Raw genomic sequence first — 16490 nt, 5'->3', positions numbered from 1 at the left:
AAAAATGAATGGATAAATGAAAACCTAGCCACCTGAGAAAAGGATAATAGCTGTCATTTATACCTGCTTGGAGATGAAAAATAAGTTTTCTCCAATTGAGTGATGATGGGTATATCAACTACTCCAGTGCAAGCCTCACATGTTCTGGAGTAGTTGACCAATATATAATGGATTTTGCGTTTTTTTTGTTTGTGTTTTGGTGTGTGTGTGTGTGTGTGTGTGTGTGTGTGCACGTTTTGGATTGTTTACAGTCTGGTATTTTTTTCTTTAATTCTTTGTTGGTGGTGTTCTATTTTTGTTGTCATGGTTTTAGTGGTATTTGTTGTTGTATCATGTTTTTGTTTTCTGAGAAAGAACATAAATTTAGGTGGGTTGAGTGAAGGAAAGGATCCAGAAGATCTTAGGGCAGGGTAAGAATATGATTATGTATATGTACATATATTTGTACATTGCATATATAATATACATATAATTACATATAATATATATAATATATAATGTATATCATATATGAAACATCATATATATATATATATATATATATATATATATATGAAGTTATTTCATACTAAAAAATAACTTGAAAAACACTTGGTAAAGAAAACTGCTATGTGAGTGTCCATTTCAGTGTCTGTTTTCTGTTTTCAATTGCTTTGGCATCCGAAAGTAGAATACCTGTGTTGTGTGTGGTGTGACTTTCCTAGGAATGACTAAGTTTTTCCCAGAAGCTGTACTGTCTTACATTTCATGAGCTTAAATTTGTTTTGTTCTTACTGATTATGGCTTGTTATGATGCTCAGAGTGAAAATCATGGCAATTTTGATTTGTATTTCCAGAATGACTAATAATGTGGTGGTTCTCTGTTTCTGAGAAAAAAACAATCAAGTTTGTTCTTCATTTTTTGTAGAATGAATTCCCTTTATTTTGATTTATATATGTATTTTTATATATCCTACATAATAAAATTATCAGATGTGTGGTTTGTAAACAGTCTTCTGTTTTGCAAGTGAATTTTCAATTTTTTTCATTATGTCTTTTAAACTACAAAAGATATTTCATTTTGATGTTTAATTTACCTATTTTAATAGGTGCTTTCAGTGTCCTGTAGAATAATATATTGTAAATTGTGACTATGAACTCATATGATTAATTATTTTAGCTCTGATTCACCTATATGGTATCTTATAAGCATCTTAATTCATTGTGTATTTTCTTTGTTTCCAACGTTTTTTATCTGAATTAGAAACAGGATTGTTTTACATGACAATCCCAGTTCCCTTCTCCCACCCATTCTCCCCTAACACCCCCCTAACTAAAACCCCATCTGTCACATATCCTTTCTGCTCCCCATGGATGATGAGGCCTTCCATAGGGTGTCATCAGTGTCTATTGTATCCTTTGGGATAGGGCCTAGGTCCATGCCTGTGTTTCTTGGCTCAGGGAGTATTCCTCTATATGGAATAGGCTCCCAAAGTCCACACTATGCTAGGAATAAGTACTGGACTTCTACAGGAGGTCCTGTAGATTTCTGAGGTTTCCTCACAGAAACCCATGTTCCTGGGGTCTGGATGAGTCCCATGCTGGTATTCCAGCTATCAGACTGGGGAGCAAGTGTTCCCAGATGTTCAGGTCAACTGTTTCTGTGAGTTTCGCCAGCCTGTTCTGGACAACTGTGCTCTTCACTCATCCTTCTCTGCATCTGGGTTCAAGTTCAGTTGGGTGATTAGTTGTGGGTGTCTGCTTCTACTTCCACCAGCTGCTGGATGAAAGATATGGGATGGTATATAAATCAGTCATCAATCTCATAATCTGGGGAGGGCATTTAAGGTAGCCCCTCCTCTGTTGCTTAGCTTGTTAGCTGGTATCATCTTTGTAGATCTCCAGACATTTCCCTAGTGCCTGATTTCTCTGTAAACCTAAAATGTCTCCCTCTATTATGGTATCTCCATTCTTGTTATCATCTATTCTTCCCCTGACTCATACTTTCTGCTCCCTCATGTCCTCAGCATCCCTCTTTTTCTCCCCTTCTCATTCTCCTAGCTCCCACCCCCTCTTCCCATGCTCCCAATTTACTCAGCAGATCTTGACCCTCTCCCCTTCTTCAGAGGACCATGTATGTTTCTCTTAGGGTCCTCTTTGTTTATTAGCTTCTTTGGCAGTGTGGATTGTAGTCTGGTAATCCTTACTCTATGTTTAAAATCTACATATGAGTGAGTATATGTTTGTCTTTTTGTGATTGGGTTACCTTGCTCAGAATGGTTTCTTCTAGATCCATCCATTTTCCTGCAAATTTCAAGATTCCATTGTTTTTTTTTTTCTGCTGAGTAGTACTCCATTGTATAAATGTACCACATTTTCTCTATCCATTCTTCAGTTGAGGGGCATCTAGGCTGCTTTCAGTTTCTGGCTATTACAAATAGTGTTGCTATGAACATCATTGAACAGATGTCCTTGTTGTATGAGTGTGCTTCTTTTGGATATTTACCTAAGAGTGGGATTGCTGGATCTTGTGGTAGATTGATTCCCATTTGTTTGAGGAGTCACCATACTGATTTCCAAAGCAGTCTTACAAGTTGGCACTCCCACCAGCAGTGGAGAAGTGTTCCCCTTTCTCCACTAGCTTCTTGAGTTCTTTGTATATTTTGGCGATCAGCCCTCTGTCATATGTGGGGTTGGTGAATATCTTCTCACAGTCTGTTGGCTGCCATTTTTGTCTTGCTGACTATCTCCTTTGCCTTACAGAAGCTTCTCAGTTTCAGGAGGTCCCATTTATCAATTGTTGGCCTCAGTGTCTGTGCTACTGGTGAAATGTTCAGGAAGCAGTCTCCTGTACCAATAAATTCAAGGGTATTTCTCACTTTGTCTTCTAATAGGTTCAGTGTAGCTGGATTTATGTTGAGATCTTTGATCCATTTTGACTTAAGTTTTGTGCCAGGCAATAGGCTTGGATCTAACTGCAGTCTTCTACATGTCTGCAACCAGTTATGCCAGCACCATTTGTTGAAGATGTTCTCTTTGTTCCATCGTATAAATTTGGATTGTTTTTCAAAAATCAGGTGTGTGGGTTAATACCAGGGTTTTCAATTCTATTCCATTGGTCTACCTGTCTATTTTTGTGCCAATACCAAGCTGTTTTCAGGACTATAGCTCTGTAATAGAGCTTGAAGTCAGAGATAGTGATGCCTCCAGGAGTTCCTTAATTGTATAGGGATGTTTTGGCTATCCTGGTTCTTTTGTTTCTCCATATAAAGTTGAGAATTGTTCTTTCAAGGACTGTGAAGAATTGTGTTGGGATTTTGATGGGGATTGCATTGAATCTGTAGATTGCTTTTGGCAAGATTGCCATTTTTACTATGTTGATCCTACCTATCCAAGAGCATGGGAGATCTTTCCATTTTCTGGTATCTTCTTTAATTTCTTTCTTTAGAGACTCAAAATTCTTATGGTACAGTTCTTTCACATTTTTGGTTAGTGTTACCAAAAGTTATTTTATGTTGTTTGTGGCAATTGTAAAAGGTGATGTTTCTCTGATTTCTTTTTCTACTAATGTGTCATCGGTATCAGTGTTAGGAACCAATCTCAAGTCATCCACAAGAACAGTGAGTGTTTTGAAATGTTGAGTCATCTCTCCAGCTTCTTTTTATTCCTTTTTATTTAGGATACTAACCAAAGCCTGGACATATATTCCTTGAAATGTTGGACCTTCCTTCTCATTTTCTGAAGCATAGTCTCCCAACTTTGACTTTGTGTGGCTTGCCATACATTCATTACAAAACACATGGCTGTTTCTCTTCCTCTCCTCCGTCTTCCTCTTCTAGGTAAATTTCTGCTGACTTTTGCCAACCTATGAAGAACAGGGATGACTACAATCTAATTCTATTGACAAAAATGTTACTTCAGTTTCATTGTACTTTTATACATGAATATAACAAAGAAACAAGTATCCATGGGAGGTTGTTTGAATTCAGAAAAACATCATCAGAAAACAATGCAAATAAATGACAATAAGCCCATAGTAAATATTGACAGATCAGTGCTTTCCCAGGACTTTCTCAGGACAGACCAATTTAAACAGCGTTTCCTGGCATGGACTATAAATTACATCTTCGAAAGAATGAAAGCAAGGCAGAAGGCCCTAGCCAGATTCAGGGTACATTGAACAGATTGGATTCTACAGCTATCTTCTGACATCCAACAAGAATAAACATGTCATATAAATCAAATGAAATTGTTTAGCACAGAAGGCACACAATCACATCCAAGAACAATGCAGTAAACAAAATGCTCCTGAGGTAACAGGTCCTCTGCCTTTTTTCCCCAGAGCCTCTCTCACAGTTGACCAAGGCATCCTTCACTATGCATCATTTGTTACCATGCTCTGAAAACTTCCAAAATTCTCAGCTTTTCTGCTCTATTTGTTTTCTCTCAAATTCTAATAAAATTATCTTCAAACTTACTTCTGATTCCATTCTCATATTAAGGAGACTAAGAACCCATGAAAGAGACTACAGTGACAACTAGTTTTCACTTTTATGTACAAATTTAGTGTGTTACATATGAAATAAAGTCCAAACATTATATTTGTCCAATGATGTTCAACCTTGATCATTTCTAACTGCCTGGGACTAAGGACTATGCTCATTTAAGTATTCTAAAAGATTAGCGAATTCAATTAAGACAGTAGAAGTAAGTGAATGTTATATCTGTTAGCTTGTGATTACTTCTACTCTACAAATCTACTTCGATTAGGAAGTAAAGCAATGACATAAAAATACATTTTTAATGTTTTTTTCACACTGCATGAGTTTTGCTTCAATTCAGGATGTGTTTTAGCAACCTGTAAATATCTTGGCTAAATCTCTATAGATCTCAGTATTAAAACATACTATGATCTCTCTCTGCTTCCTCTCTTTACACCACTCTCTCTCTGCTCATTCCTTCTCTGCTCTTTCCTTCTCTGCTATTCTCTTCTCCCACCTACGAGCTCTCTCTGCCTCTCTATGGTGACCGGCCATGGCGGTCAGCCATTACCCTTGTTCTTCTCTCTTAGTCTCCCTTCTCTGCCCGGCCTTATAATAAACCAGTTAATATGTCTCATCTTGCATCTTTCTCTTTTCCTTTTTAAATAAAAACCTAACATTGGTGACCAACTTGGTTTAGGCTCTCTCCGTAAACTTTCTCGCGGCTTGTTGGGGGATAGGCTTTCTCTATAACCTCTCCTGCCAGGGTCAAGGGAAATTTCCGGGATCCTAAAATCTGAACTCATAACCCACTTCCATCTCGGCTTTTCCTGGGACTTCCTCCTGCCTGCAGCAGCCTGAGATGCCGGAACTCTGTACATTTCAACTCACCACTTTTCAAACTAAGGATCTCTGGAACTCACTCATCTGCCTGTTTGCTGCAATCTAGTAAATACCCCCCAGCACTCCATTTTGGAGTTCACTGCCTTTTACGTTTTACAGGATCTTTTGGTACTGCCAGCAAGTAGGTAAATGAGCAGAGTTCTTCTACCTCCCAGTGGGAACTTTCTTTCACCTGGGAATGTCCCTCATCTTCTGTTTGTTCTATCTCTTACTGTGTTTCTTCTTGTTTGGCAATGTCTACTTGAGACGCTCTGAGAGTTTTTTGTTTGTTTGCTGGTTTTCATTTTTCCACACTAATGAGGTTTGACTCATGGAGAAAAACTTCTTCTGGCAATTGAGAATAAGCTTATGGGGCCCACCATCTCAGCCATGTGGGTTAACCTGAGAGCTGCCATCTTGGTCATGTGCCATCCTAACCACGTGACCTAGCTTAGGCCTGCCCACTCAGTTCAGTGACCTGCACAGGCAAGCACTGCCACCAGACATCTTGCCTTTTATTTCTTCTTTCACTTGTAGGGTGCATTTCCTGAGGGTCAGACATGGGATCCCGCTCCAGAAGCGGTGCTTTTTTGCTTTTTCAATTCGGTCTGCTGGGTCCTTATTTTGGTTTCGGGGACAGCTGTGTCCCCTTTGGGGCCAGGCCCCTGGCAAATCCCATGGGCAGACGTGCATCCAGAGAGGAGCTTTGTGCTGTTTTTTCCACTTGCCTCACACATGGGAAATGCATAGAGGAACCTTTCTGGTTACAGGCAACAAGCAGTTAAACAGACAAAAAAGCGGCTTAGGGTTGCTGCCATCTTGGCCATATGGACTGACGTGGGGGGGCGCCATCTTGGTCATGTGACATACCTGTAGGCAGGCCCACTCCAGCGGCCTGTGCCAGCAAACCTGTCTGCCAGATTTTTTATTTCTGCCAGATCTTTTTGCTTTTTATTTTATTTTTTGTCTGTGATTTCTTCTTTCACTGGCTCTGTTGTTCATGGCTTGTTTACTAAATACTGTGCCTTTCCAGGGCCCTCTGTTTAAGTCTACTCTGTCCCTTTAAATCTCCTGTCTGTTTGCTACAATGTATGGATCAGAGATTACATTCTGGTTCCCCCTTTTACTGTTATCCAGTCCTGCTTCTCTCTGTACCTGTAATTTAACTTTATACTTATCTAGCGCTATATGCAATTTAAATTAAACTGTGCTAAGTCTCATATTTCTAAATTGCTATGTACCTTTAAATGGTGGTAAACATTTAAAGTCATAAAGGTCTAATTTAGCTATACTTAAAATATAAGCTAAGTCTATACAACTTAAATTTAATGCATGTATCTCTAAATGATGATCAAAGTTTAAAATCATAAATTAACAAAATATTTATGCCACTCAGTTCATCCTATAAGCCATTTACAAAGGTACAACTTTTATTACAAAAAGGGATTTTTCTCTAACTAAAGGCAAACTTTTGAATGCTGAGATACTAAACACAAAGACAGTCCTCAAATGCTCAGAGATCTAGAGGACATGGCATTTAAAATGTTTTGTTAAAAAGCTTTTCAAAACAGAGAGATAGGCCAGCTGTTGGCTCCACCCCATTTTCACCAAGAAGACTGGGCACTGAAGAATCTTCATCTCGAGTCAATGACAACACTGGTCACTGAGCAACCCTGCCCTTCACCTCAACTGCTACAAAGTATTCCAGACTGTGGATAAGAGGACAGTGGAATCGACTTTCCCTGCGTTGCTTGGGCCAACGGTAGGTGAGTCTTCCTATAGTCTGTAATCCACAGGTCACATGCTATCAGCAAGAAGGCAGGTGTCCTGCAGCCCGCTACTATGGATGGAGGACATTGGGGGTGGCTATCCATGCAGCCTTGCTGGCAAGTCTCTGTTATTCTTTAATCATTGATTCAGGTAAAATCTTATCCTTCTCAAGAACTCTGATGCTTTTGATGACTGGTAGTCTTACCAGCTTAAAGCAAAACAGATTCCAGGAACAGGTATTTTAGGGTTTATCTATGTGAAGATAGGAAAGTGTAAGGTGCATGAAGGTCTGGGAATGTAGTTACAAAGGTCTGAGGATGGAAAGGTCTAACACAGTGGATAAATGCAAGTTATGAATGTCTGAGAATGGAAGGTATGAAGGTCTGGGAATGTAGTTATGAAGGTCTGAGAATGGAAGGTCTAAGATGGTAATGTAAGATGTATGAATTAAAGTTATGAAGGTCTGAGGATAAAAAGGCTTAAGTGATGATAAAGTGAGTTGAGACATTAGAAAGAATGAAAATATGTTCCTGATTTCTCTATTTCTCATGCTACTGTTCTTAGTCAGTTCTACAATACCACTAATATGATCATAACTACAAGGTCAAGATTAAGATGCTTTTCATTGTCCTTAAAAATATGTCAATTTTAAAATGTTAATGCTTTCAGCCAAGTTGCTTCTAACAAGAATATGCTGCTAATGTGTCTAATACTTACATTTCCACAAACTCTAAGGATTCTTATAAGTTCCAGGGAGCTGAATTGGATCCAAGCAAACAGGTCTAAGGGGTGCCAGTTCTGTACAGCCTGGACTGCAATGAAACAACCAGCTACCCCAGGACATGGTAGCGCCCCAACCTTCTCAGGTCCCCCAAAGATAGTCAACGCCCCCCATGTCAGCAGGAAGCACTCTTGAGTATTTGACGCCCTTATTCCTTAACCTTCCATGTCTAATGCCCCACCTTTTTAAATAATAAGTAGAGGTGGGAATGAAAGGTTCAGGCTTTAATGCTGATCCTGCCACGCATTACGGCCTGCATGAAGACTCTGGGCATGTGTGGAACCTGAGTGCGCATGTGCACTATTCCCTTTAAAAGTTCCAACTTTCCTGCTTTTCTCTCTCTCTCTCTCTCTCTCTCTCTCTCTCTCTCTCTCTCTCTCTGCTTCCTCTCTTTACACTGCTCTCTCTCTTCTCACTCCTTCTGTGTTCTTCTCTTCTCCCACCTATGAGCTCTCTCTGCCTCTATATGGCAACCGGCCATGGTGGTCAGCCACTACCCCTGTTCCTCTTCTCTCTCAGTCTCCCTACTCTTCCAGGCCTTATAATAAACTAGTTAACATGTAAAAACTAAAATAAAACATATTACATGTACAAAAGTCAAATAAAAGAAAGCCAGAGGAGTGTGAGTAGATACTGTCCCTGACCTATTTTTTTAAAACAATACATTCCACACAATATAAGGAAAGAAGTAACTCCTGAGATTTTCATGAGATAGAAAAGCTTCAGGAGGCAGACAACTTGGTCTTTAAAATCCTGTTTTGTGTTGCAGAAATGGAGCATAATAAGTGGCCTCACAGCTTCAGGTAAAGTTTTTGTTTGACAGCTTACTAATTTGAAGTTAAGAGACTTCAAAATAACTAGAGAATGACTCAGGCTGTCACACACTTCTCTACCTGAATAGCATCTTAGATTTTCAAAGCTATTCAAATCACAAACTTCCAGTAAGCTAAACACCTAGACTAAAATCTTAGAAAAAAAAATACATCAGTGCTTGTAAGTTTGCCATCTGGCTTAATGAGCAATGAAATTAAAATAGATTATAGTACAACATTTGTAAAGTAAACAAGTCACTTTTATGGAAAAGTGAATTCAAGATTAATCTGCATATATTTTCACAGTTCTCAGTGTCTTTAATTGCCCTAAACATACACCATACAAAATACTTTTCTCCTGTCACCATCCATATACAATTCTAAGTATCTGGTTATCAAAAGAAAATGGCCTCCACAGGCTCATATATTTACATGTTTAGTACCCAGTTAGTAAAGAGTTTGATAAGGACTAGGACATGTGGTCTTGTTGGAGTATGTGTGTCACTGAGGTTTCAAAAGTCCATACCAGGCCTGCTGTCTTTCTCCCTGCCTGCTGCCTCCAGATCTTAGCCTGCAGCTGATACTCCAGTATCATGCCTGCCTGCCTCCCACTGTGATAATTATATACTAGCCCTTTAAAACTGTAAGCAATCCCCCAAATTAAAGGTTTCCTTTGTACCTCAGTCATGGTATCTCTTCTTAGAAATAGAACTAAGATACTTGCATATTTTTTTTCAATGAAGTATTTTTGAAACTTGAACTCGTCAGTACCGTTCTTATATGAAAAGATGATTTTGTGTCTTAATTGTGTGTTTTATATATGTATACATTTATCAACATTGGAAGTAGTTAATTCTGAAAATTCAGTATCTTTTTTTTTTCACTTTAATAGAGTACTCTCCTCTTCCTGAAAATCCTCTCCCCACCCCAAATATATTCATGTTTCCTAAACCCTCTGTGAAGCTCTTTCCTCTATCCTAAGACCCAGCCTTTAGAAATGGATATGCAATAGTATATATTTATCTCATCATCAGGCTAAAACACAAGTAAAATTTAAGTGACTGAAGGTAGATGAATGGTGGATGGATGGAAAAACTGCAATAAGTAGACTTCCTCAAATGTAGGCAACAAGCTGAGATAAAGCCCCATATAAGAGGCAGGAGTACAAGGAATGCCAGTCCCTCAACCCACATATTAGGCGGTCATTTATCAGGTCAGTGGTGGTCATTAACACCACAGTGTTGAGGATCCTTTCTATGCCATCTAGGTGAAGACGTTGTACTTCTTTCCTTAGTCTGGAACGTCTGGTAATTTCCTATACTTGGTATATTTTAGTATACCATATGCTCTCATGAACCTAATATACTTTGATAAATTTTTATGTAGGTACCCTTTTTACTTTTACGAATAAGTTACTTCTCAGTCTGCTTCATTGGTGGTGTAGTAAAATGAAGTTTGTAATGTTCTCAAAAAGATGCCTCAGCAGCTGTATTCAAAATATAGTCAAATGGTACTTGTCAATTGAATTGGCCTAGGACAAGACCCAGCCTGAAAAACCACTATTCTATATACTATGGAGGAACTAAATACAGGATTCAGCCAGATCTCAGCAACATATAGTTGACATCTTAACTCTGAGAGGTTGCTTAGAAATGTAATTTTCCATTTATACAATTGTAAAATCTATAAAGAAAGAATTCCTAATATGCTTGTGTATAGGGAGCATTGTAGGTCCCTCATAGCCATCCATATGGCTCCAAATATTTATTGTTTACTTTTAAGTGAATTCAAATTGCTATGAATATCATAAACATAATTTCCATTCATTTACTCAAGTCATTTGTCACTTAATCACCTGTAGATTCCAGTTTACTTTGCTCCCCATCAAAGGCAGAGGGATTCTGTTATTAGAATTTCAGTAATACAGTCCACTTATTGTGACATAAGAAATATATTTTGTTTCAATTTTCAGATATTTTCACTCTAATTATTGATATTAGGATATTTGTATACAAATTATAGATATGAGAAAAGGAAATTGACCTGTTGGTTATTATGCTATGGACATACTTTCACAGTGTTGAGTTGCCTGTCTAGGACAAAAAGGAAAGAACTTATTGGGAAAGGTTTGAGCTTGGAATACAAGACGTGTGGAAATAAAGCCAGTTCCTCACTGATTGTTCATTCTGTCACTCACTGTGTATCTCAGCTCATTTTAGCAGTCTGCTTTCCTCTTATCTTGACAGCTCCTCCTGCTTTCCTGCCTTGAGTTACATTTTCTTAGAATTCTAACCATAAAGCATAAAAAGTAAAAACAAGAAGAAAGCAGAATAGATTGAATTGAAGACAGGGAGGGTACCAAAGGGAGACACATACTAAATGTTAATTTTCCTGAATTCTTTGTGTTCTCCATTTTTCAATCCAAGGCTTCACTTATCAAACACCTCTTTAATTTCAGGTAAGAGGAGTTTGGGAAGATGGAGAGATCTCAGAGGTTAAGAGCACTTGCTTCTATTTCAGAGGGCTTAGGTTCAGTTCCCAGATACCTATAATTCCAGTTCTTCTCTCCTGCCCTCTCTTGGCCTCCATAAGTACTTGCATATAGATGGTGTGCATAAACTCATGCACACATAAACAAGAACAAACAAATCTTACAAACAGAGAGAAGTTTTATGCTGACATCATGATTCATTAGAAACAACTTGAATCTGCTTACCTTATGCTTTGACAGTTTGACTTAACTGTTCTATCATTTGCATGTTGGAAAGACTGCTTAGAATTCAAATGCAACTTCACTGTTGAATTAAGTGGAATTTAATCAACTGAGAGGTTTTCAGGACAGCATCCAGCTCACTACAGCTTGGCTTATTCAGACACAGATATGGAAGAGTGAACAAACTAGGAAAGGTAGGCAGGCATGTCAAAGCTAAATGACTCGATTGTAATTGATTTGTCACAGATAACTAGAGCCATTAAGGACAGAGGAAAATTAGTGAGGTGGCATCCACCTCATCTTAAGAGGTCCACCATCAGGAATAAAATTAACAAAGAGGTGCCAAGTAAAGTTCCAGAAGCAGCATTTTCGGTGAACTGGTAAAGCAAAAAATGAACAAACGGCACCATGATTTAATTGTCAGTGGTTCATGAGTTCTAGTCAATGTTGAGCTTTAGGAAAATTAGGCATTCGTATAAAGAGAAAAATATTCTGCTTCATTTATTCTCTTTGGTTTCTATGAGAATATAAATTAAAGGAGTGAAAGTCAGGTTATATCTACCAGCTGAATGGATGTCCTGGGATTTTTTTTCTGGAAACAAGGATGGACAGTTCAGTCAAATTTAAGTAGAACAAATGACCCCGTGTAGAGATGTTTTAGAGAAGAACTGAATGGAAAAATCCCAACAAAATCTGAAATTAGTCAGGTTTTATGCCGACAAAGGAAATTCAAGGAGCAATTGAAAAGTACTCAAAATAATTTCACATTTTATAGCCAAAATTAATATTACAGCAGTAATATGTATCTATTTTAGGAAGTGCTTGTCCAAGATTTGGTGAAAATGAAGAGGGTAATTTCCAGTAGAATCTGGTTCCCTTGAAAGTCATATTAATTGGTGGTGAATTGATACATATCAGGAATTTATACAGATTCAGTTTTAAGGACATCATTCAATTCTGACAAGGTCCAGAATATTAACAAATTCTGAAACAAAGAGAAGTAGAATAAGATGTAACATAATATAGCATAAGTAACATAAGTTACTATTACATAAAAATGCAAGCATATATAAAACAGCTTAGATTTTAAAGTAAAGAGATAAGGGGGATAAATATATAAAGCACAAATCTCCCATTTCTTTTCATTGCATTATTTCCTTCTTGGTTATTGTGATCTTTATAGATGTACTGCCTGTAGGCTCTTTCTTCTTTAGCTGTAGGTTGTCTTTTTCACCCTCTTCTTGTCTGCTGTGCAGATAATTTATAGCTTTATATATTTAGTCTTTAGATGGAGTTTTGCTCTGTAACACAAACCAGGCTGGAATTCATGATTATCTTGCCTCAGCCTCCCAAGGACTGAGGTTACAGTCAGATGCCACCATATTTAAGTGCAGACACTTTTCAAAATGTTATAATCTTATCTATTCCTTTCATACATTATTTATGCTGTTGGGATCTTATTAAAATCATTGTTTATAGTTTATCTGAACAAGGGGGAGATCATGGACCCCAGATTGATAGCTTGGAAACCAGCATAGGACTGACCCAGACCCCCTGAACATGGGTGTCAGTTAGGAGTCCTGAGCAATCTATGGGGCCTCTGGCAATGGATTAGTATATATCCCTAGTATACAAATGGACTTTGTGAGCCCATTCCACACAGAGGGATATCTCTCTCAGCGTAGACACAATGGGGAAGGTCTAGGCCTTGTTCCAAATGATATGACAGAGTTTGAAGATCTCCCATGGAAGGCTTCACCCTCCCTGGGGATCAGAAAGAGGATGGTATAGGAGGTTGGTGGGGGCCAGGAGAGGAGGGGAGGGAGAAAGAACTGGGGTTGACATGCAAAACAAACTTGTTTCTAATTTAAATAAAAAATCAGAAAAGAAAAAAACTCATTGTTTATAACAATGTCATGTGGCTGGCTTTGAACAAGATAAACCTTGAGGGTATTATTATGTGGGAAATAAATGAACTATTGATTGATAAATACTGTGTGATGTCACTTAAATAGGGAATCTTATAGAAACAGATAGTTAAATTATGGATACCATGAATGGTTCTCTTGGCACTTATGAAGTTGGGAAGATGCTTTCCAATGAATACAGATTTTAGTAATGACAAAATCAAAAGTTTTAATGCACATATAATGACTTTGGTGCATTCTTAAAAATGCTTTTTAAAAGTATATTTACATGTTCTTACCACAAATGAATGAATATAGAGCCCATTTATTCATTCTCTGATGCACAAAAATAAATTCTATCTTTTAATCTAAAGTTAATTACCATATTTTTCTAGGTGGTAGAAAATAGTGCATAAATCCCAGAGCTATTTTTCCATTATTTATTTGAACAGCAAGTTAGCTCAAGGTATACCTCAGTTCAATAGAGTGTGGACTTTTATTGGTTGTGTGACCTCTTTCCCCCAGTGCACTACATACGAATAAGAACCTTCCTTGGAGATTTATTACAAAGGTTATAAGGCTTTAACACAGTGTATGAAAAGAGCCTAGACTTGCATCTTGGTAAATTTCACCTAGGAAAGGCTTTATTGAATTTTAAGGTTACACTCTACTTTTAAAAACAGAAGACAATTCTCTTGATTAAAAAATGTTTCCAACAGCACAATAGATTAATACAATTTTATATTAAATGCCTGCTATCATTATTAATAAATTCCAGAAACCTTTTTAAAAGACTCAATGCATCACTGAAATACTATCCATGTGCCTTCTAATGAGTTCATAATCACTTTAGATAATTATAGACACTCTATGTAAAGGAATTAAGTACTAGAAGTTGTCATTTAACAGATGAGACATTCCTTCATAGGGCTTGATAATTGCCCTCTACTTTTAGAAGTAATCATGGAAAAAACTAATAAGTAAATATCTATTTTTTTTGACTGATGAAATACTAATTCTAAAATGGTTGGAATCAAAAGAACAATGAACAATGTTTTTTTAACATAATTGCTTTAATTGTGCATGTAATGGCCTGTTTGTTGCATTAAACTATGAGAGCAGAGGGCAAAACAAATAGTGAAACCATATGTGCATAGAGGTACCTGAAGCATAGGAATGTCAATGGTTCCATGTGGCACATTTTCTATGTTAAGCTATTTTAGATCTAAGTATACATCTCTCTTTAACACCACTCAGAAAGCAATGTCCTTGGCACATTTGTAGTTAGCAAATGTTTTGCATAGCTTGCTGGGAGAAACAGGACAATGCCTCTGAAGAGCCTCATTTTGCCTCTAAAAGGATGATCTTTACACTTCACTCAGGTTTGTGACATTATTTTAGAGACAAATGACACTGCAGTCAAATGTCTAGGACTGTCAGAAAATAAATGGTCTTTGTAAACATCAGCTCTTTCTTTGATAATCTGTTTTCAATTTAAGTACAAATTCTTATTAATTGCATTTTGCGGATTTTTTTCTCCCTGGGAGGTTATGAGAGTTAAAAAAGATTGAAACACCTATCTTAAAATTAATTTATTTGGTAAATGTTATATTAAAGACATAAGAATTTTACCTCTTTTGAGATGACTTGTGATGTTCAGAAACATGTACATATTGTGAAATAAGCACTTGATTTAATACAAACAAACACACAGACAAACAGACATATTTGACCATACACCAGAAGTGCAGTCTTCTGCTACTAGCATTAGAATCAACTTGGAACTTGTTAGAAATGTGAAAACTCAATCTACAATCTACAGACATTTATCAGAAATTTTATGGTAAGGTCTGGCAAATGGCCTTGTCAAATCCACCAGGTAATTTTAATGCACAGTACAGTTGCAAATGACAGTTCTGGTGGATGAAAAATCCACTGAAATAAAAGTGTGAAAATATGATTGCATGATGAATGCTTTGAAAGCAACAAAAGAGGGTGTTGATCAAATCAGACAGTAATTAATATGAAGTTCAGATATGAATGATAGAGGCCGGGAGGCAATTATGAACCCAGTGAAATTCTGTTATGTCTTATGGAATGCATATAGTCATTGTACTATCATTGTACTATCATGTACTATCATGTCACATGTCTGCATACTGTCTCTGTCTCTGTCTCTGTCTCACTCTCATCTCCAAATAAGAGAATGTCTAACATGCTATACAGAAATACAAAATTTATTAAAAAGAATCTTCATTATAGATTTCAAGTTCATGACAGTGCTTGTTCCACCCAGAGCATTCATAGGCATGAACAGCAAGGTGAAGTTTTCATTTTAAAAGATCTCATTGAAATGGTAAAAGATGATGGAGACTGGCCCTGTTACTATTTGGAAAGGCCTTGAAACCCCCTTATAGCCAGTGCATGGAGTCATAAGGTTATACCTAGAATTCATAGCTCAATTCCTACCCTATTGGGAAGGAGTAGACTTTTGTTGCCCAATCAGGGTAAACTGCTTCCAGCAAACACTCTTAGTATTTTTTCTACACATAATTAATTTCAAACAACAGAGACTATTTCTGTTCCACTTGCCTCAAAGATCCATGTTTCACCTGAAACTAGTTAGAAAACTTTGAATGTAGCAGAATGCTGTTGTATGACCTGTAAGATCCAAAGCCACCAAACCATATAAAATTGAAATTTCAATGGCATTCCCTTATGAGTGTTACTCATGAACCCATTTTTTTTGTATTTTTGAATTAGAAACAAGATTGTTTTACATGTCAATCCCAGTTCCCACTCCCTCCCCTCCTCCCCTAACACGCCCCCAACTAAAACCCTGCCTATCACATATCCTTTCTGCTCCCTAGGGAGAGTGAGGACTTCCATAGGGGGATCATAAGATTCTCTCAGATCCTTTGGGATAGGGCCTATAGGCCCACTCCTGTGTGTCTTGGTTCAGGGAGGGATCCCTGTATGTGTAATGGGCTCCCAAAGTCCACATCTCTGCTAGGGATAAGCACTGAACTACTACATGAGGTCCCATAGATTTCTGAGGTCTTCTCACTGAAATCCACATTCCTGGGGTCTGGATCAGGCCCATGCTGGTATTCCAGCTATCAGTGTGGGGACCAAGAGCTCCCTGTTGTTCAGGTCAGCTGTTTC

This window comes from Cricetulus griseus, chromosome 2 (assembly GCF_003668045.3).
Source record: "Cricetulus griseus strain 17A/GY chromosome 2, alternate assembly CriGri-PICRH-1.0, whole genome shotgun sequence".
NCBI classification, from domain to species: domain Eukaryota; kingdom Metazoa; phylum Chordata; class Mammalia; order Rodentia; family Cricetidae; genus Cricetulus; species Cricetulus griseus.
The sequence above is the reverse complement of the archived record's forward strand: the minus strand, read 5'-3'. Positions refer to the sequence as shown.